Below are 25224 nucleotides of genomic sequence, written 5' to 3'. Positions count from 1 at the left end.
CCACTGCTTCCATAGCCCTGACTCTTCCCACTCCCAGTCATACAAGCTTCTTTTCCACCAGCCTTTCCTTCCTTTCTTTCCCCACCATCTAGCGGCTGCTCACTCTGTAGAAAGTCTTCCATATCTTCAATGTCATTATCTTTGTCTTCATCACTCTCTGCAGCATCTTCCATACCCTCACTGTCATAACCAATATCAACATTATTGACATCAGTTTCTTCACTGAATCTTGCATTTTCAGTACTGCTAGCTTCAAAACTTCTTTTCATCCTTCGGATTTTATAATTTCTATCCATGTGCTTTTGTGACCTAAGGAAGTCAGATCTGTCTTCCAGCGACACCCTTCTATAAGTGCCTTTGTGCTGTTCATCAGCTTCATAAATCTCTATATCATCACCAACAGGAAGACACAAGACATCCTTTTTATCTACTGGAGCAACCAAAGGGAATACATTATCAAGTCTTCTTAGTACTGAGCCATTGTTCTCATCTTTGTCAATAATCAAAGTTTGTTTGGACGGTTTCCTTTTCTTGCTATGTCTAACAATGTTACAAATATCACTCAGTTCATTTACATGAGCTTGTTCCTTGTTCTGAGTCCTCTCACTGTGGACTGAGTTCTGAGTCTGCCTTCTATTGAATGTGTTTTCAGTCTGTCCTCTTTGGAATGTGTTCGGAATCTCCCCTCTTTGGAATGGGCCCTCAGTTTGTCCTCTTTGGAATGTGTTCTGAATCTGTCCTTTTTCAAATGTGTTCTGGTTCTGTCCTCTTTGGAATGTGTCCTCAGTTTGTCCTCTTTGGAATGTGTTCTGAATCTGTCCTTTTTCAAATGTGTTCTGGTTCTGTCCTCTTTGGAATGGGTCCTCAGTTTGTCCTCTTTGGAATGTGTTCTGAATCTGTCCTTTTTCAAATGTGTTCTGGTTCTGTCCTCTTTGGAATGTGTCCTCAGTTTGTCCTCTTTGGAATGTGTTCTGAATCTGTCCTTTTTCAAATGTGTTCTGGTTCTGTCCTCTTTGGAATGTGTCCTCAGCTTGTCCTCTTTGGAATGTGTTCTGGATCTGTCCTCTTTGAAATGTGTCTTCCATCTGTCCTCTTTGGAATGTGTTCAGAAAATGTCCTCTTTGGAATGTGTTCTGAATCTGTCCTCTTTGGAATTGGTCTTCCATCTGTCTTTCTTGGAATGTGTTCAGAACCTGTCCTCTTTGAAATTGGTCTTCCATCTGTCTTTCTTGGAATGTGTTCTGAGTCTGTCCTCTTTGAAATTGGTCTTCCATCTGTCTTTCTTGGAATGTGTTCTGAGTCTGTCCTCTTTGGAATTGGTCTTCCATCTGTCTTTCTTGGAATGTGTTCAGAACCTGTCCTCTTTGGAATGTGTTCAGAATCTCTGCACCATCATTATTATCTTCAGGATTTATGGATTCTCCATCATTTGGACCATTGTAAAAAGCAGGAACAGCCCCTAGTTGACTGTGCGTCTCAAAACTCTTACTGTCATCAAATTTGTTGGACCCCATTTCACTACAGTCACCTCTATCTCTGCATGCTTCACCAGGACCACATTTGACACAATGTTTTTCATATCTGCCAAACTTTTCTTCACCACTTTTTTTTACTCTTCTGACATGGGATTTCCATTTACTACTAATTCTTTTCACTTTCCTACTTTTTTTACCTTTCAAGCTTATCCGCAGTTCATGAGGAAACTCTTTCACTCTTTTCCCTTGCTTTCTTGCACCTGATGTACATTCAGCAGGATACATATTCTGCTTAAAATGCTCATGATACATTCCTGCTTTTCGAACAGTTTTTGAACAATCTCCACTCAATTGTCTTTTACCTAAATGTTTAGCATCAACATCTGTCATGGGTCTATCTAAACAGAAACACGATTCTGATCTGCAAACTCCAGGATTGTAATCTCTTTCTTCACTGCTAGATGATCTGCCTTGATATTTACTAAGATATGATGTGTTGTTACCTTCAGCAAAATTTTTACTGAGACAAGATCTGGTTCTATCTTGATTTATATTTTCACTGATTTGAGATCTGCCTCTTTCTTGACTTAGATTATCACAGGGATGAGATCTGGCTCTCTCTTGACTTAGATTTTCACCAAAATGAGATCTGGCTCTATTTTGACTTAGACTTTCACCGAAATGAGATCTGGCTCTCTCTTGACTTAGATTTTCACTGATATGAGATCTGCCTCTTTCTTGACTTAGATTATTACTGGGATGAGATCTGGCTCTCTCTTGACTTAGATTTTCACTGACATGAGATCTGGCTCTATCTTGACTTATATTTTCACTGACATGAGATCTGGCTCTATCTTGACTTAGATTTTCACCGACATGAGATCTGGCTCTATCTTGACTTATATTTTCACTGACATGAGATCTGGCTCTATCTTGACTTAGATTTTCACCGACATGAGATCTGGCTCTATCTTGACTTAGATTTTCACTGACATGAGATCTGGCTCTATCTTGACTTGGATTTTCACCCAAATGAGATCTGGCTCTATCTTGACTAAGATTTTTACTGATATGAGATCTGGCTTTGTTTTGACAGAGATTTTCACTGACACAAGATCTGGCTCTTTCTTGATTTACATTTTCATGAAGTCCATCTTCAATGAGATATCCACTGAGATCAGCTCTGGTTCTCCCTTGAGCATGCTCTAAATTTAGATAAGATCTGAATCCACTGAAATTTTCACTGAGATTTGATCTAGCTCTGCCTAATCTAGCCCTATCTTCACTTGGAGTGTCACTGCCATTAGATATACCTCTATTTTCACTAGAATATGTCCTGGCTCTGTATTTACCTAGATCTTCAATATGACAGAAACTGTTTGTTTCACCCTCATTTAGCTCTTCATCATGGGCAGATTCTTCCTCATCTTGATCTATATCTTCACAGAGATAATAATTGCCCCTATCTTCACTAAGATAAGATCTGGTTCTTTCCGCACTAAGATAAGTTTCCTTTCTATTGAAATCCTTATCTTCACTGAGATAAGATCTGGCTCTTTCCTCACTGAGATAAGTTTCCTTTCTATTGCTGTCCTTATCTTCACTGAGATAAGATCTGGCTCTTTCCTCACTGAGATAAGTTTCTTTTCTATTGTTATCCTTATCTTTACTGAGATAAGATCTGGCTCTTTCCTCACTGAGGTAAGATTCCTTTCTATTGTTATCCTTATCTTTACTGAGATAAGATCTGGCTCTTTCCTCACTGAGATAAGTTTCCTTTCTATTGCTGTCCTTATCTTCACTGAGATAAGATCTGGCTCTTTCCTCACTGAGATAAGTTTCCTTTCTATTGTTATCCTTATCTTTACTGAGATAAGATCTGGCTCTTTCCTCACTGAGGTAAGATTCCTTTCTATTGTTATCCTTATCTTTACTGAGAGAAGATCTGGCTCTTTCCTCACTGAGATAAGTTTCATTTCTATTGTTATCCTTATCTTTACTGAGATAAGATCTGGCTCTTTCCTCACTGAGATAAGATTCCTTTCTATTGTTATCCTTATCTTTACTGAGATAAGATCTGGCTCTTTCCTCACTGAGATAAGATTCCTTTCTATTGTTATCCTGATCTTTACTGAGATAAGAACTAGTTCTACTGTCACTGAGATTTGATCTACTTTTTCTTGAATCTTTCCTGTGATAAAAAATTGCAGTTTCATCACTGTGATAAGATTCATCTCTTCCTTGATCTTGACCTTCGTTAAGATCTAATAATCTTGCTCTATAGTCACTGAGATGAGTCCACTTATCTCTAGTTTGGTCGTGATTTTCACTTTGGCAAGATTTTATTATGCTTTCAAATTCATTATCATCACTCAGTTCAAGTTCATTAATGTCTTCATTCTGATCAATGGTATCTTCATTTGGATCAACTCTTGCTCTATCTTCAATTATGTTTGATTCAGCAGCATCTTTACTAACAATATTTGCTTGGCTTTCACCAAAGTCAGATATTTCCTTGGTTTTAGACTCTACATTCCAATTCCCCTTTTGTTTCTCTTGTTCTTCATGAACTATGTTGAATTTACTGTGGTACCTAATCACACAAAAAATGCAAATCTGTTAGAACAGAATCCTATAAATAAATGTTTAAATTGCTTTCTGTCAAGCAAAATTATTCTATGAAAACTGCAGCTGGAAACATATTTTCTAAAATCGATTTAATAAAGAGAAATGAAGATTTAGAAGAAAATACAGTCGACAGGACCACATGATTTCTTTAACATGTATGATTGTAACATTTACATTATCTGTAGTTTTTCAACTCCACACGATGTTGTTGTGACATAAATTAAGCAAATGTTACAAATGAAATTAACAGTACAACAAGAGCTGTCACAGTATGTGACGAATGCCCCCGAATGTGACATTGACCTATGAACAAAGTCAGTACATGAAAAATTGATCTTGCCTTTACGTGTCAAATACATATGTTTATTTTAAATTGCCTATAAACATAAAAAATACCACCTATATTTGACAACCTACACTCTTATGACCTTATATTCAACATTCCATTGTGAATAAACACTAAGTGTATCTTTCACCTTAGAGGTAGGGACATGGGTCTTGAAGGCGACACCTGGTCTTGGTATGTCGAACGCATGTGGCAAGTTATTTTAAAATCTGTACAGCCTGGACATGACAACCTCTACTCCATGTCCTTATATGCAGCATTCCATTGTGAATTAACACATAAGTGTGACCTTGACCTTAGAGGTAAGGACACGAGTCTTGCATGCACCACGTAGTCTTGGTATGTCAAACACATGTGGCAAGTTATTTTAAAATCTGTCCATACAAGGGAAAGTTACAGCCCGGACACGACAACATATACTATAATTATGTCCTTATATGCAGCACTCCAGTGTGAATAAACACTAAGTGTGACCTTGACCTAAGAGGTAGGGACACGGGTCTTTCACGCGACACGTTGTCTTGTTATGTCAAACACATGTGGCAAGTTATTTTAAAATCTGTCCATACAAGGGAAAGTTACAGCCTGGATACAATATGCAGCACTCCACTGTAAATAAACACTAAGTGTGACCTTGATCTTAGAGGTAGGGACACGGGTCTTGCAAGTGACACGTCGTCTTGGTATGTGGAACACATGTGGCAAGTTATTTTAAAATCTGTCCATACAAGGGAAAGTTACAGCCTGGACACAAGTTATTCAGCCGGACACGGACGGACAGACAGACGGACGGTGGGATTATAATATGCCCACCTTCGAAGATTTAAAAGCTAATCAACTTTGTTTTAACCGACCATTTCAAGCTATTTCTTTCAAAATTTGTGTCATTTTTTATTATTCAGAAATATCAGTAGCTTAAAGCATAACACTTACATTTTTCTAGATCTTGAGGATATGAATGTAATCTGACATATGTCGCATGTGACATTTTTGGCCAGTTGGTGGGCGAACGCATGACGTCTGATGGCTCGCACAGTTTCGGTGCTATATCTGCAGTCACTACAGTCATACATTAACCTCCTATTAAACCAATATGGCCTCTTGCCATCCCTGTAAGAAGAAAACAGATTTTTTTGCACATCCCTGCCCGAACAGATCATAATTCTCTTCCATCCCTGTCAGACCATATTAGATTTTCTCCAACCCCTGTCTGAATGGAACTGATTTTCCCCCTATTCCATTATTTTGAATATTGCCCATACTTGTACTATAAAACTATGAGTTGCATAATTTAATAACATCAAATACAATCCTAGAAGATCTCATGAGTGTATCATTTATTATTTTAAAGCTATGGGCAACAAAGTTGCCAGTTTTTACTAAATCAAGGACCAACTCTTTGTTGGTACTAATGCAGCAGGAAACAAAACACCAGATTCACAACTTCATCAACTGAACAACAGTTATATGAGGCTAGGTGAAATACTTTATAGTTTTGAGTGACACAAGAATAAAATTGGCAATTTTGCTTATTCAAGGGCCATAACTCTAAATATACTATGTGCAGAAGAATAAAACACCCCAGGTGCACAACTTAATCCCCTGAACAATGTTCCCCACAAGTTTCATGACTAAAAGTTAAAATAGTTTTGATTGACACATTATCAAAAAATGCAAATATGTGCTTATTCAAGGGCCTTAACTCTGGTTTTACTAAGAGCAGCGGGGGGAAAAGCCCCAAGCTGCACACTTCTATCACCTTTTCACCAAGGTTTCTTGACTTTAAATGATTTTTTTAATTTGGCTTACAAAAAAATATTCCTCCCACCCAAAAAGATTTTCTGACATACGTTACCAACCCTATTTTGGGAAGCCATGAAACCAGAAACATTTTTTTAGGCCTTATAAACTAACAGCATTTTTTTATTTGGTTTAAAACAACAAACCTTTTAGTATGGAGACTTTCATCCGCAAGCTTGTTTCTTCTTGCACTTGAAAACAGTGGGGTGGTACCAAAATGACTAGACCCTTCAAAGGGAGATGATAAAGGAGATGGGCAGGGAACCAGACTAGGAGTTGTACACTTGGCACCACCTTGCTTTCTAGACTTCATAAGGGAGCCTGCACTGTGCCCAAACACCACCTCCACTGGCATGTCTGACTCTGAGTCCACTGTTTTCCCTGCTCCTGCTTCATTAAGAGAGCCCATACTTTTCCCAGAAACCACCTCCACCGGCATATCAGGCTCCGAGCCCGCTGTGTCCTCTGCTCCTGTCTTCATAAAGGAGCCCGCACTGTGCCCAAAAACCACCTCCACTGGCATGTCCGGCTCTGAGTCCACTGTTTCCCCTGCTCCTGCTTTAATATGAGAGCCTGCACTTTGCCTGGAAACCACTTCCATCGGCATGTTGGGCTCTGAGCTCTTTGTTTCCCCTGCTCCTGCTTTAATATGAGAGCCTGCACTTTGCCTGGAAACCACTTCCATCGGCATGTTGGGCTCTGAGCTCTTTGTTTCCTCTGCTCCTGCCTCCATTAGGTAGCCCACACTGTGCCCAAACACAACCTCTATTGGCATTTCGGGCTCTGAGCCCACTGTTTCCTCTTCTGCCTCTGTCACTATATTGTAATGATCAGTGTCTACCTCCTTGATACGGGTTTGTATTGGGTTTTTTCTATCTGTCTTGTTTTTGCACACTGTAGAGTTTTGCTGACACCACAAATCTATGTCAATATCTAAAAAAATAAAATCAATTATTTTTTTCATTGAAATTATATTTTTGATGAAAAAGCCCAAGCTCTTACACAACTGCTCCGCGTAACATTTTTGAACAAGCCCTCCTGAATAAAACCCAGAATTTGGGGAAGCCAGGAAAGCATTTTACCAGTGCAGGGCTTGCGGGCTTGTGCTAATTTCCACCACTGTCCATTATTATCAAGACTAAAGTAATTTTTCTGTTCTAAGTTCAGTACAATTCAACAAAAAGCTGATTGTTCAGAACTTCGTAAAGTTTAAGTAAACAACATTGTTTAAACTTCATCGTCATTAACTTTCAAACTATTACCACAGTAGATTAGTTCCATGAAAACACTTTTTATCCACAGAATTTTTATCAAGATTTTAGACAGCTGTTTCAGCTGTGCTTATTTCATCAAAATATCAGGACATCATAAAATATTTCACCTCTAATGATTAACACAGACATCATTGTAAACTTTTAACAAAGATCTGGACAATTTGCCGAACCTGGTTTGGGTGATGCAGAATCCCTCCGATGTATTTCCAAATGTTTATACAAGTATGATTTCTCAAATTTATGGGGGCAGTAGGGACAAGGGAAACGCTTCCTCAAAGAAGTTATGCTTCTACGCTTGCGGCACATGGTTCGCTTTGTAATCACCTCATCCTAAGAAATGAAAATCACAAAGAACAGTTCAAGCAATTCCAGTAAAAGATTACTCATTAAATATAAGACTTAAAGTTGCACTCTCACTTTTTTATTTTTTGTCTTGGAAAGAGCCAATTTTTGTGAAAATCCATGGAAACTTAGAAGTTACATAAGACTGTTGACAAAAAAATCAGATCGCAGATTTATCTAATTAAGCTAAAAATGATGGTTTATGCATTTTTCTTAAACCGTTAGTAACGGTTTAAGCCATAAAACATAAATTTTCGACCGGAAATATAAAAATCTACAATCTGATTTTTTGTCAGCAATCTTATATCATTAGTTTGCATATATTTACGCAAACAATTGCTCTTTTCAAGACAAAAAAATTAAAAAGTTGTAAATTGTCAATCTGTGCAGCTTTAAATCATAATCATTTAATAGAAATACTTGGTCAACGAAAATACATTTGGTTTGGGTTATCCGACCATACCCGTGAAATAGGCGCCAACTATACCGTTTTTATAGTCAGTTGGTAATAATTTCTTTTTTTAAGTGCGTCTTTTAATATGGTAAGTTTGCAACTAAATGTTTGCTTTGAAATCAACTCATCCTAAGGATTGAAAATCATAAAGAACAGTTCAAGCAATTCCAGTTAAAGCAACTGTGCACCAGATGATCAATTTGCAAGAAATAAGAAAATTGTGGTAAACCTGTCATAAACTTGGTATTAATGAGTACAATGCATTGAAACTTACTAACTAAAGTACCACGTGGTTTACAATTTAATTTAGTTTAGCAGTAATTTCATATTTTCCATTAAAATAGATTACTGGGTATGTCTACCTAGTAGAATTTAATTCTTATGCATGATTGGCTGATCGATGTTATCACATGATATTACTGAGTTACAGGACTGGTACATAGCTTAATTATGTCACCCTATTGAAATAAGCCTTCGTAGCTCAGTGGATACGATGCTGGACTGCAATTTTGGCAACAAAGGTTCCAACCCAGTCTCCAACACATTTTTTTTACATTTTGATACTTGTTTTTACAATTATGATATCAAAGGGACTGTACACCAGATTGGCACAAAAGTTTTTTTTCTGTAACCAATCTCAGAACAATTATTTAATAAAATGTATTAATCTTTGATATCATAATTTAAAAAAAAAAAAAATGTAAAAAAATAATCGAGTTGACCAGTTTCGAACCAGTGTCGCCAAAATTGCAGTCCAGTGTTGTATCCACTGTGCCACGAAGGACAACATCAACTAGACAATCACGCATAGGGAATGAATTCTACTAGGTAGACAAACCTAGTAATCTTTTTTAATGGAAAAAAAATAAACTGCAAAAAATAAATTAATTTTAAACTATGAGGTACAGTTAGTACGTTTCAAAGCATTGTACACCAAGTTTGTCAGTTTTTGACAATTTTCTTTTCTTTTTTTTGCTATTTCATCATACTGAGGGCAGCCCCTTTAAGGCTTTATTCTGAAGATAAATTACCTGGTTATTCAATGTTCCATCAGATTTCCTGCTGGCTGATGGCATGGGACTGTCCGCAGAGGACAGTGAAGTTATCAGGTTAGCAGGTGTCAATGGAGGGTTCTTTCTTGAACTTGACAGGGGAGTCAATGTTGAAACTGTGTCATTTTCCAAATGATTTGCTGTCTCAACAAAGCTACTGACACTCAAACACTTTTGACCTAAATCCTTATCCATCACCAGATGTTCGACTGACTGCTTCATTTTCTGGCTCGGTCTGCGTGCCTTCTTTACTACAAACCTCAATTTCCTCTTCCTTCTGCACTTTCTCAAGCCTGTTTTCTTTAAGAACAGCTTGGATGCAGGGCCTTCAATATTGACAGCTCCAGAAAACATCCCCAACTTGTAAGTCTCAGCTTGTGCAGGCTTGCAAGTCTCAGTTTGTGCAGGCTGATAAGTCTCAGTTTGTGCAGGCTGATAAGTCTCAGTTTGTGCAGGCTGATAAGTCTCAGTTTGTGCAGGCTTGCAAGTCTCAGTCTGTGCAGGCTTGTAAGTATCTCTTTGTCCAGACTTGTAAGTCTCTATTTGTGCAGGCTTGTAAGTCTCAGTTTCTGAAGGCTTGTAAGTCTCAGTTTCTGAAGGCTTGTTAATCCCAGTTAGTGTCGGCTTGAAGGTCTCAGTTTTTCTGGACTTGTAAGTCCCTGTTTTTCTGGGCTTGAAAGTCTCAGTTTTCTTCTGTTTGTAAGTCTCGTTTTGAGCAGGCTTGAAAGTCTCAGTTTTTCTTGGCTTGAAAGTCTCAGTTTGTCTGGAATTGTAAATCTGAGTTTGTGAGGGCTTACAAGTCTCAGTTTGTGAGGGATTGTGAGTGTCAGTTTGAGCGGGCTTGTAAGTCTCAGTTTTTCTGGACTTGAAAGTTTCAGTTTTACTGGGCTTAAAAGTCCCAGTTTTTCTAGGCTTGAAAGCCTCTGTTTTTCTGGGCTTGAAAGTCTCAGTTTTTCTGGGCTTGAAAGTCTCAGTTTTTCTGGGCTTGAAAGTCTCAGTTTTGGAGGGTTTAAAAGTCTCAGTTTGTCCTAGCTGACTAACACTTCCCAATATACTATCAGCAGTCTCAGTTTCTTTCAGCTGGTCTATCTCAAATTCTCTTGGCTCATTAACATCATGGGGTCTACAGGCTACAGTTTGAACTTCCTTGGAACTTTTCCCTGTGGCAAATTCAAAAGTACAAAACATAACTGTAAACATGAATGAATTAAACAAGTTTAATATACTCTGACCAAAATCCTCAGACAGTGCCCGCAATTAGGGCTTTTGGAAGCTTTCAGAATTAATGAGGTCTCACATAAATATATATATCTAAACATGATTTTGATCTCAACAAAGGTTTTACCTGCAGCTACTATTCATTTTGCAATATTAATAAATCAATGTGTTGAAAAACAATGATTTCTGAATTTAAAAATCCCCACACAATTCATTAGAATGTTGAATGAACCAATACAGGTAAAAAAAAGACTTCCATTATAAAAATATTGTTTTTAAATTATACCAGTAAATATATTTTTTATATATTTTACTTTTAATTGGTATTTTTTTCTCCAGATTGAGTCAAGAATGATATGTTTGGTTATGGTAATGGGTCCGTTAGTCAGACCCGTGGGCACTATAGAAAAAGGCATGCAAAGTCCATGGGGCAATTTTTTACAGCAGTCACATAAACCATTAATGTCATAAAAACATTATTTTTATACCTTTCTTAGCTAAGGTGGTTTGTCTGTGTGCAGCTATATGGTGGAACCAGTAGGGTTTCATGTAACTGTTATCACAATACAGACACGGAAACCTATTTCTAGCTTTTGTGACGATGCATGGTCTTTTACGAGGATGAAATGCCCTTCGTGACTTTACTTCAGCCTCCCCAGAAACAATCAACGGCGAGAGCACAGGTACCAGAGTTCTCACTGGTGGTTCTATCAATGCTGGGCTGAGTTCCAAGTCAACATTGTTTTCATGATCATGTATGATGTCCCCATATCTGTTATTTGACTGACCAAGCTTAACCGGTTTCGATTTTTTTACAGCTAATGTTTCCAAAGCCTGGCTGGGCTCTACTTGGCTCGAGACATCACAAGAAACTGTTTTGTGTGTACCCTTACTCATCCTTTTAATTTTACTGGAATTATCCAGTATTTTTCCAGGAAATTTGCCAGAATCTTTCCTAACTCTTCCAGAAGGTGGCTTGCTCTTTCTTTTACTCAGTTTAGGCATTGTAAAGGATTTCACAGGGCAAATAACAATGTTCTTCACTTCAGAGTTAACAACTTGATCAGTACTGCTTTCACCATGACCTGTCTCTGATTTCTCTGAAATTGAAATAGAAGAAACACTGTATAGAGACTTGTCCGATTCAATCTTCTTAGATGCCTTTGGATGATTCATGCGTTCATCATGGCCGACATTTTTATGTTTCCACACTTTACCACACTTTTTTATAACCAAAGGCCCAATTTTAGCCCTACTCTTTGCCTTCCCATCTTTCACCACTCTCACTCTCTTCGCATTTTCACAATGTTGACTGTGAACATTTATGTACCATTTCAGAAAAACATCCCCACAATATTGACATGTGACTTTCGGGTCCTTTACACCCTTTATTTTAGCAGTATTGCTGCTTGTTAAATTATCCATTGATTTGGCAGGTGGACCACTTTCCAATGCATTTGTGTCATTTTCTACAACCGTTATGTCACTTTTCAATGCATGGGCGTCACTTTCTACACCAGTCGTGTAACTTGCCTTAGAAGAAATGTCAGGTTCCAATCCATGAGAGCCACTTTCAGCAACAATTGTTTCACTTTTCATAGCACGTGTGTCACTTTCACCATCTGCAACAATTGTTTCATTTTCCATAGCATGAGTGTCACTTACACTATCTGCAACAATTGTTTCACTTTCCATAGCACGTGTGTCACTTTCACTATCCGCAACAATTGTTTCACTTTCCATAGCATGTGTGTCACTTTCACTATCCGCAACAATTGTTTCACTTTCCATAGCACAAGTGTCACTTTCACTATCCCCAACAACAGTTCCACTTTCCATAGCACGTGTGTCACTTTCACTATCCGCAACAACTGTTTCACTTTCCATAGCACGAGTGTCACTTTCACTATCCGCAACAATTGTTTCACTTTCCATAGCACGAGTGTCACTTTCACTATCCGCAACAATTGTTCCACTTTCCATAGCACGTGTGTCACTTTCACTATCTGCAACAATTGTGTCACTTTCAATAGCAGGTAAGTCACTTCCACTATCCACAACAATTGTGTCACTTTCAATAGGAGGTAAGTCACTTTCCAATGCATGTACGCCATCATTTTTCATAGAAGGCCTGGCACTTTCCATTGCATCAGTGTCCCTTCCTATAACAGTCATGTCAGTATCATTAGAAGGTGTGTCACATTCCAAGCCAAGAGAGCCACTTTCAACAACAATTGTGTCACTTTCCATAGCACATGTGTCACTTACAATTTCTGCAACAATTGTGTCACTTTCCATAGCATGTGTGTCACTTCCAATTTCTGCAACAACTGTGTCACTTTCCATTGCATCAGTGTCACTTTCTACACCAGTCATGTCAGTTTCCTTAGAAGGTGTGTCACATTCCAATCCATGAGAGCCACTTTCTGCAACACTTTCCATAGCAATTGTGCCACTTTCCACAGCTATTGTGTCACTTATCATAGCAGGTGTGTCACTACTTCTATCTTCGGAACAATGTTCTTCCAACTCGTTTACCTCAACATTTGGACCTGCCGACAAATCATCCACATCAACTTCATCCATTGGTAAGTTCTGCACTGTGCCATCGCCATCTGCAGTCTTGATATCTAAACCAGTCAAATGTTCAGTGTCTGCAGTGTGACCATATTCACATAAGAGACTGGTCTCTTCAGACTTGCTGGATAGCTGTTCTTCAGTCGCTCCATCTTTAGCAGAACCATAAAGAAATCTATCATCATTCTCATCTTTAGTACTCATTTCATCTATCGTTTCCCGTTCTGGCTCGTCCATTCTGACTTCAGTGATATCATCAAGTTCAACTAAGTCATTTATGAATTTTCTCTTGTCAAAGGCTTGTTAAACTGCAAGTAAAAACAGATTTGTTTGAATCATTAATGTAAATAACCTGATTAAGACCAAATGTGTCCTGTAACCGAAAAACTATCTTGGGGCTTATATTCTCAACCTTCAAAACTAAATATTTTAACCCAAATTTGGGCCAAAATTAGGTGGTCCTGTTTATGAAGAAAAAAATATATGATCAAATGATGCATGTATCTAAAGATATATGCTTTTTTAAAATGCTATCTGTAATGTGAATATTACTGTCTGTATGACCAACATGTCCAGTGTGTGTATACCACGTGATAAATTATGTCATATAAATGCTACAGCGAAAAGCAACGTTTTGCTGCCATGTTCCGGGATATAGCTTAGCACTCGCCCACTTGCCAGTGGCGACCTATTTCCGATCTGGGCGACTGAAATTCAAAATAAGTTCGTCTGAGTGGCGAGTCCGATTTTTTCGTAGGGGTACGAATTATATGCTCCCGGTCTCCGAGAAATACCTCTTGCAAAAGGGTACCGGGCACCGGGAAATAGGATAATTGCGATAACCAATCACACATCAGAAAAATCCAATATGGCTGCACCCATGTAGACTTATGAGGAAATTTCTTGATGGCGTTACGGAGCTTGCAAGGCCGAAAAACAAAAGCATTTTGAAGAATATGAAAAAATAAACGGCCAGTGCTTAAATACTCCCTTAAATGAGCAAACTACCGCCCATGGCCGTCCAATACCGATAATGGTTTGGTTCATTTTGAGTACGTCTGCCATTTTTGCAAAATATTTTTGTCATTACTGTGAACTGTATAAACTCGACAGTATCAAAACATGAAACTAGTGATACACACTAAAGGTCCCTTGCTATTCCAAAAGGTGAAGAAAAGCGTTTTGAAAATTGTGAGGCAGCAAAGATTTTGAGAACCTTAACAAAGCTGTCTATGAAAACTTATTTGTAATGCTTTGAGCCTGTAATTCTCTTTTAATAAACAATGGGTAAGTGATTTTAATTGGATGTAAATAAAATGTGTAATCAAAAAGTTGGGCTCGTGGGTTTGATGCTGGGCTCGTTAATTAAAAAAGATACAAGCCCAGCTGGCTAATGGTCCGGAAAAGTTAAGTTATATCCCTGATGATGACTTAAACTTATAACTTTTTATTTTGTCACCATTTTGAATAAAACAAAGGGCAGTCTATGCCGCTTAAAGAGATCCGCCTTTTTTTATTACCAGAGTTTGATTAGGTGATTAGTTTCCTCAAACACTTCAACGAATCTTTTTCCAAAATAGTGTTTTCCATCAGTGCTTCATCAGGCGGCGGTTTTGTGAAAAGGTTTGTCAAAGTGTTTTAAGAAATTAAACTCTCAATCAAACTCTAATAAAAGATCGAAGGCTGGCAATGTAAGCGGCGTAGACTTCGCTTTTTTTCCATTTAAAATGGTGAATAAATAGTAAAGTTATCTTTGTTTAAAGTCTTACTTTGTAGCAAAATATTGCCTTCCGACTAAGCATTAATGACATAATTCATCACGTGTTATACACACACTGATTTCAGATACAATTGATTTTTTTGAAAGGGACTCACTGATGTTTTTTGAACCAAAGTTATTTTTCCGGAATGCATCTGAAAACACTTGTTTTATCATTATTTACTCTATGATATATTGAAATTGCAGAAAAAATACAGATATATTAGTAATAAAAAAATTTGGGTACCAACCCACGCTTGTCAAGTCAAGAAAAATGGAAAAGTGGTTGATATTTTGACATCATAACAATACCATTGATAACATCTTGTGATAATGTCAATGAACAAATCACGCAACAACAATGCAATTTAGTGAATGTAAGCACTGAAAACTATGAAAATTGTGGCATTTAAAGCATTCAAAGACGGTATTTGAGCAAATATCAACATAAATGCTAAAGGTTTCCAGCTTTTGGTAGATTAGTTTGAACACTCCTAATGATTTGCCACACTTTATTTGTCATACATATTTTTTAAGTGCGAGCGAGGTTTGAGAATACTATGTTTGTTTTGCCATTCAAGAGCCATAACTCTACATTGTCAGGGCAGTGTGGCTTAACATATTTGAGATCATTTGCCTACAAAAACATTGTTATGAAGTTTGGTAAATGTTTATGAAGTTTGGTATTGATAATTAAGTCAAAGATAACTCAAGTAGAAGACCTCACAAGGTTTATTTGGTCCATTCAAGGGCCATAACTCTATAAACAATTGCAACAATCTTGCTGGTTATTGCCCTTTACAACTGATATTTCAACAAATTTTACAAGTAAAAACTAAAATTTGCTTTAGCTAGATAGCCAAAAAACGGCTAAGTACAAGTCAAATTTAGACATTTCAAGAAGCATAACTCAGGGAGTTATATTATATACATGTAGTCATGATCTTGTTGGTAATTAATCTAATCTGAGAAAGAATGTTGTTTAAGCCCAAATTCTAGTTTGAAAAATATTGAATAAGAGCAGTTTGAAAAAAAAAAATTGTTTTGGAGATGACAAAAGAAATATATTAACCCTTTAGCACATAGCCAACTTACTGATAAGCAGTCCTTATCTGTATAGATACTTTTTAGGAGATTTGAAAATGATCAAATAAATCTGCAGTATGACCTTAAAATCAATATCACTCAAAATAATTGTGGCCAAATCTTTTTTATGTGAATACATTTTTTTATAGATAATTAAATTATCTAATAAATGGTGTCAATGGTGAAATATTATTTTATTTCATTTGTGAATGCATTTCCAAGATGGAATTGTAACATTTCTTTGAAATGTCATAATTGCATTAAATCGAAGGGTAGTAAAATGCTGGGATCAATCTAAATTTTATTACCCTTAACATAAAAAAGACCCATCTGGATTAAAAAGCCGACAATTGATGTTTTTGTGTATAACACACAGAAATATGGCAGGAATATCCGGTGTCATCCAGCTGAGAGATCCAGTCCAGGGTGTCTGTTTAACTTTATTACCCCCTCATAAAATTGTTTACAAAAAGAAAGCCAATAAATGTTTTTCCGGTATGAATAAAAAGATCTAGATCATCCAAAACACTTGCACAAATGTGTTTACCTGACCTATTTTACGGCAGGAACCATGCTGGACATCTATCAGCTGCAGAGAAAATTTACTCATCATTTTCTCAGCTACTAATTGTTTCTATTGTTTATAAACAAAATATTACCTTTAAATAAATATAATCTCTATTGATTTTAATGGTAAACTAAACTGACGTAATATATTTAATGATTTACACATCAATGAATTTTGGGGATTTTCCATACAGTACTCTGCTCGTGGTCTTATTACATCACAATGGGATATATCACACCTGCGATTGGGAGTATAAATACTTTCTCATTTTAGCAGACGATATTTTCAAGGGAAAATCCATACACAAAAGGTTAAATTTTAATTTTATAAACATCCGGGAAATTGTTTACAAAAAGAAAGATGCAAAATTGAAATATTGAAATGACCCTATTGAAATATGCGGGCAACGCGTTTACATCCAGTAATGGATACGGTCAGCCAGATGCGTATACATCTGCTAATGAGCTATGTCTGCCTATCTCGTATACATGCGTTAAAGGGTTAATCAAATTTTAACAATTTAACCGTTTTATTCAAGGGCCACTCTGGCCACAATAAAGGGGATTCAGGAAAACTTAATCCGTTGAACATAATTTTTCCTTGTTATGCCACAAGTTTCATCTATAAAAACCACACCAAAATTATACTAAATATTTATCGAGCTTAAATTCCATTTTAGATTCACAAACAGATATGCAATCCTTTAAAATATGATCCTTAATAAATATTTTTTTGAACTCATAACTTGAATGCACTGAAAAGCAAACACCAGTCCATCTTTTTATGCCTTATATATGATTTTATTTAATTTATTTTCACAAAAGTTAAAGAACCTTTAGGCCAAAAAAAAAATAGATGTGTTTCTGGTGGCCCGACCGACCAAATTTTTTTACCGCCGACCGTAATTTTTTTATGACCCTTCGACCCACGCCGACGATGTTCTCGGGTTCAAATGATAATTAAGACGACAACGATATTAAAATTCGTAAATGTTAGACGGCGACGACACAAACTATTCGCCGATACTTTAGCTTAGCGTCAAAATGGCGGCGTTAACGGATGATAACAATAATATCTCATCTTTTTTGATCGCTATAGAGCTTGCGGCTTGCGAACACAAGCCAGGATCAAAACAAATCAAAAAAGTCCCAACAAATGCTACTATCCGAAATATTTTTGAAGAAATCCATGGTCAAGAAAAAGGGAAAATCGACGCACAAGTTTTATAAGAAAAAAAACTAAAAGTGTCTCGAGTCTTTGATGATTCAGTGAAACGTGAAAAGTAGTCTGCATTCTGAAGCAATGCAACTTGCAATTTGTGGGATGTTTTAGACACTCTCCTTTCATATGAACATATTATTATACATCAGCCAAGGGCGTACTTAATTCAATTGGTTTGCAGTATCCCTGTGATTCCAGCAGGTGTGCAAGTTTTGATTTTACACCTCATATTTTATCTGGATGTATAAATGAGATGAAGAACCAAAATTTTCAGTCCTGTATGACGCCATATATTTATACCTACATATAGTGTTGGTTTGCTGTAACCCCCATGTAAATAAATATTAAAATAAATAATGTACCTAGTCAGTGGGGGAGGGGGCAGATGTGTCCGTATTCCCCTAGATTAGAATTTCCAAAATTAAGGGATCTTCTGTAATTTCTTATTTAATAATATTCAATATCAAAATAGTAAATAAACACAACATACAACAAATACATGAACTGCAAACAAAATAAAATCTGTGCTTCAATATGGCAAAACATGACAAAATTGATAATTCAAACATTAACCCTATATAGCAGTTGAAAAGATACTACTCGCTGATAGTTATGATCCGATAAAAGATTTAAAAAAAAAAAAAAATCCCTACCTACCGACCCTCTTTTTTTTACCATGCCACCAGACACACATCTATTATTTTTTTTTGGCCTTAGCTATATGGTCATTGGATAGTATCAGATAAATAAATAACAAGAGCTGTCACAGAGACAGCGCGCTCGACTATTCCGCCGCTTTTCGGTGTATGGATTCAAAAGTTTTGGCGAAAAATGCATTGATCACTGTTATATTAGATTTCAATGCAAAACATGATGTGCTGAGATGATGGTGAACAAGCGTGCAAAGTTTCAAAGCCAGATGTCAATGGACTTTGAAAACATTTGAGGGGGTATGCAAACTTTAAGGTAATTTCTAAGTAGAAAAAGGGACATCAATTTGCCAAAATGCTTGATACAGTGACCTCCTCCTGTGTACAGGCTGGGGGCATGATGGTGAACAAGCGTGCGAAGTTTCAAAGCCAGATGTCAATGGACTTTGAAAATATTTAAGGTGGTACGCAAACTTTTACGTAAATTCTAAGTCGAAAAAGCATACATGCCATATCCCCCGGAGGGGGAAAAAATCCCCCGGAATTTTGACCCATCCCCCGGTCTCCCGGAGGGGGATTAAAATCCCCCGGAATTAAAAAAAAGTGTGTTTAAAATTACGCAAATTTATCACAGGGTTTAATTATATATGCCTGTTTACAGTTATAATGCCCTTCCTGTCCTGAAGCTTAATTGGATTATCAACTGATAGTGTGTTTTAACAACACCTATTGGGTGACACTTAATAAATCAGCAGGTCACATTTCATGCATTGTTTTGATTGAAACTGTCAGAATTCGCGTAAGAAATGTCAATTAGACTGGTCAGATAAAAGGTCGATTTTCATTGGTTAACACTATAATTTTTATCAAATCAAAGAGGATGTAACAAATTAAAGCGTTCTTCAAAACATGTGTCATTGTCATCAAAAGGATTAATAATTTAAAGGTGACAGTAAATTATTCAGTAAAGAAAAGGATTAAAATAACTAATAGACAATGCTGTTCTTTGTTATGCCTCACTAATATGTTTACATACATGACATTGACCTTCATCGCAAATATCGGAAAATAACAGAACTTCCAGAAGAGAAACTGAAAGTAGACAATTCGGATGAAATGACTTATTTATTTATTATGGTGGTGATGTTTTTATTTTTTGATGAATGCCAAAAGAAGATATGTTTATGAACTTAAAACAATAAATTATGCATTTGCTTTTTATCAGAAGCAAACAAATCTGACTATTTGGGAATTGAAATGATTCAAATGAATAATATTGATAATTCATACCATTCTCTCTATTAGTCTTAAAGTCATCATTTATGATCATAGGCAGCAGATTTTGTATCCAATTTTAGAGGAAGGTAAGCCATATTTTTCTGTGAAGTATTCTATTTTGCAAGTGAGTGCTTTTATTATGCTGTGTCTCATAAAAATATAGATAAAGTGCTGGAAAAGGGGTAAACAAGGTGAATTGGCACGTGTGTCATGCCCGTAATGCTACATGGCGATGATGAAAATCCCCTGGTATGTGACCCAAATCCCCTTAAATTCTGGACATAATCCCCTCGGGAGCCTTTCAAAATTATGGCAATTTGTTTTTTTCGTACTTTCATCTTAAAATACTATGAAATTTTGCTGAATTAAATCTGCTAAAAAATACCCCTGAATTTTCAGACTTTTGAACAAATCCCCCTGAATGTAGCAACAATCAGTGATTTTTAAAAAAGATCAAATCCAGCTTAAACCTTACTGTTTCAGATAGATATAACCATACTTATAACAAAAATGTATACTTTTATTATGTTATGTCAAAGCACATAGAATTTAACAACTCCAGATTATGCAAAAAATCAACATTCGGAAAGTCACTTTTTTCACTTTTCACAAAAAGCTGACCCAAGTTTTTTATTCCACTCTAGAATGTTTTTCCAGTGCACAATTCACTCCTGACTGCTTCTATAACCATCACTGACCTATCCTGTATCTTGTATTGGACCAAGCAACTTCTTAGTATGCTGCTAAGATGAATCGAAGTGCGCCGCGCCAAGACAGAAATACCTGAAAATAGGCAAAACATACATATAAGACATTAATATGGGGAAAAATGTTTATCACATTATATTTTACATTACTTTTATATAAATACATATTAAACTGACCTATCCCGTATCTTTTATTGGACCAGGCAACTTCTTAGTATGCTGCTAAGATGAATCGAAGTGCGCCGCGCCAAGACAGAAATACCTGAAAATAGGCAAAACATTCATATAAGACATTTATATGGGAAAAAATGTTCATCACATTATATTTTACATTAGTTTTATAAAAATACATATTAAACAGGTTAGTTTCTCAATTATGAAATGATAATGCACTGCAAGAATGATATAATGTCAGGTTAGAAGCTATGAAGTTACCCCATAAACCAACTGTTAATATAATTCTGAACATAAACTGAAGAGTTGTTAGCATGTGTTATTATTTTACATTATCTACAGAAAATAAACCGAAATAGCAAGCATTATTAGCTTTAGAACCAAAGAATGGAATGTGATATTTGTCATTTAGTATGTAAAAAACTGCCTTATGTTTTATTAAAAAATAATTAACTTTTCTTAACTAAAACTCGGAAACTAATCTACTGTTCTAGGCAAGCAACATTTGTTAACATTATAAAGCATCTAAACTTAACAACATGCTACATGCTTTTAGTATTAACTTAACAATGAAACATGAATGCTTTTAGTATTAACGTAACAATGAAACATGAGTGCCTTTTAATAGTATTAACTTAACAATGAAACATGATTGATGAGGGATGAGATGAGAGTGTTAAACTGGCACCTGAAAATAATAAATGTTAATGGAAAGTTAACACTCTCCCTCAGACACAGAGGATTTCAACTGGAACATGTGCACTGTTAAATGTGTCTTACATGTAAATAATGTGGATTATGCCAACACCAGTTTCTATGTCAATATCTGAAAAGCTCAAATAATCTTCATTGAACTTTAAATACTGCTTAAGCTGATCTTTTATAAATAGCACAACTATTCTACCACAAGCTGCAAATCACCTTGTTTGTAATCCTGACATAAGTTATATGCATAAATAGCATCATCATTGTCATATTTAACATTATACCATTCTCCAAAGCTGGGAACCACTGATATAACAAATCCTTTATATTCTTTGCCATCAAAGTTGAACCAGCCCGAGGCGGACACACTCTGTCACGGAGTCAGTGAGTTTCTTCTGAAAATGAATTGAATACAAATGCTCTTATTTTTTAAACAAAACCATTTGTTAACTCAGTTATACACATTACTTTCAGGTTTGACACTGGAACCAATATTTGTGCATGATAAATGAGAAGAAAGCCTTGCCTTAAATTAGTTTTGCTTTTTTTAGATTATATATTTAACATCGATTGCAAAAAAAATGCATGAAAAGTACGACGATTTTGAGTACGAAAAGGATATCACAAAAATGCATCAATTTATCAGACAAACAAAATTAATAAGATTCAATAAATGCATACATGCAATAACTCAATATAACCAACCTGCACCAAACGGCAATATTGTCATCTACCAGATACAAATCGCTGTTGCAATTACGAAGTAATACGCATTAATTTTTGTTTGCAATCGTTCCGGAAACGTCCACATTAGTAAGTGCTCGATTGGCAGGGGAGGTAATTTTATCCATTCTTAACTCCCCTCGCGGTCGCGCACCAATATTGAAAATAACCTAAATTCACATATATTACGGTTAAATACGGTGTAAATGTTACCCATTTTATTTAGAATGATGATCAAACTTCATTAAAACCACAGAAAGATCCGCGTATATGGCCGTTTTCAACAAAATCGCGATTTGTTTAGTTTTCAAACCTTATTCTCCCTACTAAAAATCAGCATTTATATAATATGTAGGTCATATACGCCATATTTGGACTTAATCCCACCCATTTATGCTAATATTTCATTTGGTTAACCTTTCTTTTCTTCGCATTGACGCGTATAAAATATGCTAAATTTCCGGGTCAGGTTTTAGCGAAAACACCGATTGCGCAATAATTGGCTTTGCACATGCGCGGTTGACGCTACTGAATGGTCTCCAGAAAATATGGCATGTATGAAAAAGGGGCATAAATTTGTAAAAATGCTTGATAGAGTTACCTCCTCCTATTTACAGGTTGGGGGAATGATCGTGAACAAGTGTACAAAGTTTCAATGCCATATGTCAATGGACTTTGAAAAAAAAGTGGTGCATAGAATCACTTTGTTCAATTTGAGCGGACGATACAAAAAAGTTTCCTGATATTAATCTGTTATTATGGACAGGGACTAGCCACATTAATGCACAATGGCAGGATTTTTACCAGCAGTTTATCTCCACAGGGCGAGGATTTTACCTTGAATTGGCTGGTCATTTTAACAATTGTACTATATGCATCGCCAACACCAAAATCATCAAAATACAGTCTGTATATATGGACTAGGACAACAGCTAGTCCACCAAAATGGCTATAAAGGTGTCTTTGGACAATTTCATGATTATCCCAGACTCATTACAGGGATATTGTTTAGTAAGAAATGTCAAAATAATAAAAAAGTATCCCTGAACGCTCGAACAATGGCCTGAACCCAAACATCATGAAGCAATAAACCAGGTACAAGATAATAATGGCATAAAAATACGATCAGAATTAAAAAAAGTAACATGCTCATAAATCATCAACATAAAGAGCACATCAAACTCAAAGCCTGTTGTTGTTGCTGTTCGGTTTCGAAAATTTTCATTCAACTGGTGGATCTGTTTAAAACTCTAATTAATCTTTTGATTTGAAATGTATTTGAGCAATGGTGTTACGGAAAACAGAACTAGGGTGTTTATTATTAAGACACTTTAGCAATACCGTTCGAAAATTCAATTTTGCAACAAAATTATATAATTTGTCACACATTTCCGCTGCACGCGCTATACTTCACGTGCGGCTGACGTCACCAATGAGCTGCAGTGCAGAATGCGGCTTCCAGTACCAAAACTATCTGAGCCTTGTTCATTTTGAAAATTAAGCTTCCACTCTACAAATAACATGTTTTGCAGGAAATATCCATCATTTAATGTTTAAATGAATATGCGGGTATTTGAGTATCAGTCAAAATGTTATTATAAATAACTTAAAGCGACTGTACACCAGATTGGCACCCCAAAAAGTTGTGTTTTTTTCTGTAACGAATCTCAGGACAATTATTTAATAAAATGCTTTACTCTTTGATATCATACTTGTAAAAAACCATACCAAAATATGGTACATTATAAGGTAAAAACAAATTTCGTTCATTATTATTCACATTATTATATTACTTATTAATTTATTAAAAATACATTGGTCTTTAACACCTATTGGAATTTCACAATAATATATATTGAACCATTGGTCTATTCGAATTTCACGGGATTTTTCACAGTTATATGGAAGATAATTGTCATGTGTCATCATACTGAGCACTCATATAGAAGTATTTATTAACAAATTAAAGACCAAAAAAGGAGTGAATAAATAAAAAAAATGTTAATAACATTATAAATCATGGTCCGTAAGTTTCTGAAGATGGTCCGTAATGTCCCTAAATCTGGTCCATAATGTCCCTAAATCTGGTCCGTAATATCCCTAAATCTGGTCCGTAATGTCTCTAAATGTGGTCCGTAATGTCCGTAATTCAGGTAGACATACCTAGTTATCTTTTTAATTAGAAAAATACGAAAAAACTGCGAAAAATAAACTAATTGTAAATTATGTGGTACTTCAGTTTCAATGCATTGTACTCATCTATACCAAGTTTATGTCAGTTTTCGACAATTTTCGTGTTTTTTTTCGCTGTTTCATCAAACGGAGTACAGCCCCTTTAATATCTGTTCAATAATACTTCTAACAAGGCACGTAAAATTGGGTCCATTTAGAAAAGGTCAGGAAAATAGTGCACATGAAAGACGCCAGAATTATTCAGCATAAAATTTGGTAATTTGAAAGAAAGAGTCTTAAATTTAACAAACTTCTATTTTAAACTAGACCTTTGTTTGAATTTGGCTACATAATATTCAGTGCACGTGCACCATCACAGCATGTACGTGCACAGTCACAAACTGAGCATTAAGTTAAAATAGCAGCCCAATTGTAAAAAAATAGTGGGGATGTGATGGTTTACGGTCGGTTTGACAAGGATTCCAGGCTTGCCTGGACGTCTAGTGTCTCATCATCATTTCCAATTCCTGAATTTAAGTGGGAAGAAGGAGTCCCTGTAGATGTTGAACTTGGCCAGGACCTGTAACAGTTTATGTATAATACATGTATGTGCCCGGTTCTGCTGCCACTGTGTTAAAAGACCTCTCTCTTAACATCTACATGCACGCCGTACCATTGCTTCGCATGCTGCACTTTGGAATTTGCATCGAAACCAAGCATGCGGCAGATATATATAATTGTGTTGGCCTTGAAAGTATTGTTGCCGCATTCATTCTCTCAGTGTGACGTCTAGGTACAGTCAGTGATCTGCTGGATGTGGTCGTGGAAACTATGTTTGATAAGGATAACGTGACGAGGGAGTGTGTTGGAAATATGTAGGATCGTACGCTTCTTACTACAAGTTCAGTATTCCCATTTCTCAAGTGCTGTATCGTTGTAAGATGCCAACGCCTTGTTGGTTAAAGAAAGATCGGAAAAGCAATATGTCAGAATACCTCGGCCTCTGTAAATCCAT

The 25224-nt window shown here is 36.2% G+C and overlaps 1 long non-coding RNA gene across 1 annotated transcript; it reads right to left on the bottom strand.

Moving 5' to 3' along the window:
* Positions 1-20227: 20227 nt before the first annotated feature.
* On the bottom strand, positions 20228-22556 carry LOC128224308 (uncharacterized). The gene is made up of 4 exons (XR_008259463.1): positions 22020-22556; positions 21599-21709; positions 20613-20697; positions 20228-20511 (listed from the first exon to the last, which is right to left on the bottom strand). It is a non-coding gene; the product is annotated as an uncharacterized LOC128224308 (long non-coding RNA).
* Positions 22557-25224: the final 2668 nt, after the last annotated feature.

Source organism: Mya arenaria, chromosome 17 (assembly GCF_026914265.1).
Source record: "Mya arenaria isolate MELC-2E11 chromosome 17, ASM2691426v1".
Classification (NCBI taxonomy): Eukaryota; Metazoa; Mollusca; class Bivalvia; order Myida; family Myidae; genus Mya; species Mya arenaria.
This window is presented reverse-complemented; position numbering and strand designations above follow the sequence as displayed.